We start from the raw sequence: 1968 nt of genomic DNA, 5'->3' as shown, positions 1-1968 counted from the left end.
CCGGTTTCCTCCCACAGTCCAAAGATGTGCAGGTCAGGGTGGATTGGCCATGGGAAATTGCCCGTAGTGTTAGGTGCATTAGTCAGATGGAAATGGGTCTGAGTGGGTTACTCTTCGGAGGGTCACTAATGGCCCTCAGGGAGGGAGGGAAACCATCAAACCCCCATCATCAGGGTCACTAATGGCCCTCAGGGAGGGAGGGAAACCATCAAACCCCCATCATCAGGGTCACTAATGGCCCTCAGGGAGGGAGGGAAACCATCAAACCCCCATCATCAGGGTCACTAATGGCCCACAGGGAGGGAGGGAAACCATCAAACCCCCATCATCAGGGTCACTAATGGCCATGATCTCATCGAAACCTCAACTCCTCAGTGCTGCGTTCCCCCCTCCCCGATAACCTTTGTCAATACAGAGACACGCACGAGAATTCCTTGCAGCATGGCATTCCAACTGGAACTCTATCAACAAACACATCGAGTTAGGCCCCATCTACCACCCCCTGAGAAAAGGAACAGGAATTGACTTCACCACAGGAAATGACATCGCCACAAGAAATGACATTGCCCACCCAAAGAAACCCAAACATATAACTAGAAAGCAGGAATTATCAGCAGCGCTTCACCAGAGGCCCACTGAAGATGTTACCTAGTAGGGTGACGAAACGTCTGGAAATGAACCTTCCAGCTCAGTGAGCTAACCTACATCCAGAACGTCTATCTCTCTCTCTCCCTTGGAAATACTGAAAGCATCTGCATCCACTGCTTCATTTCCCTCTGAGATTGTTTTCTCCTGTCGGTTATACATGGGTGACCTTGTCTGACCCTTCTCTCCAAACACTCCCAAAAGAGCAATCAACGTTTCTGAAAATTGGTGGCATTGTGGACAGTGAAATCGGTGAGCTCTGGCTACAAAGGGAGCTCGGGGGTCAGTGGGCTGAGGAGTGGCAGATGGAGTTGAATTTAGATCAATGCGTTTTGGTAAAACACACAAATGCAGGCCTTACAATTAAAAGTAGGGTGTTGTAGACCAGAGAGACCGAGGGGTTCAGGGACATCGTTCTCTGAAGTTTGTGTCCCATATAGACAGGGCGGTTAAGATGGCGTTTAGCACACTCTCCTTTATTGCTGATTTCCCGATGAAGGGCTTTCGCCCGAAACGTCGATACTCCTGCTCCTCGGATTGCTGCCTGACCTGCTGCGCTTTTCCAGCCCCACTCTGATCGTGACTCTAATCTCCAGCATCTGCAGTCCTCACTTTCACCTTCATTGCTCAGCCCTTTGAGTATTGGGGTTGAGACGTTGTGTTGAGGTTTTATCGGACATTGGTGGGGCCCCCTTCTGGGATTCTGTCTCCACTTCTGTTACAGGCAGGACATGATTAAACTGGAGAGGGTTCGGAAGAGGTTTCTCCGGATGGTGCCGGGAATGGAGGGATTGAGTTGGCAAGAGAAGCTGGGTGGTTCGGCTGGGTCTTCTTTCTCTGGAAGAGGGCTGACCTTATGGGGGTTTACCGAATGGTGAGGGGTATCGATAAGGTCAATGGCAGGTGCCTTTTCTCTGGGTGGGTAGGGGATTTCAAGGGGGGGGGGGGGGCATTTTTGTAAGGTGAGAGAGGGAAGAGGGGCGGTTTGTTTCCCGCAGAGCGTGGTTAATGTGTGGGATGAATTCCAGATGAACCATGGGTACAGTTACAAAACTTAAAAGACGTTTGGATAAGTCCATGCATGAAGAAAGGTTTGGGGGGATATGGACCAGGAGCAGACAGGTTGGACTGGTTTAGTTTGGAATTAGGGTCAGCATGGACTGGTTGGGCCGAAGGGTCTATTTCCCTGCTGTATGACCATATGACTCTATAACTGTATCCAACTCCATCTTGGAAATATTCAGTGTTTACGCTTCGGCTGCTTTCTGTAGCAGAGACCCCCCGCACAGGCTCCCCCACTCTCATTTCTCCTCCATCTCAGCC

The sequence above is a fragment of the Chiloscyllium plagiosum genome, unplaced genomic scaffold (assembly GCF_004010195.1).
Source record: "Chiloscyllium plagiosum isolate BGI_BamShark_2017 unplaced genomic scaffold, ASM401019v2 scaf_5215, whole genome shotgun sequence".
NCBI classification, from domain to species: Eukaryota; Metazoa; Chordata; class Chondrichthyes; order Orectolobiformes; family Hemiscylliidae; genus Chiloscyllium; species Chiloscyllium plagiosum.
The sequence above is the reverse complement of the archived record's forward strand: the minus strand, read 5'-3'. Positions refer to the sequence as shown.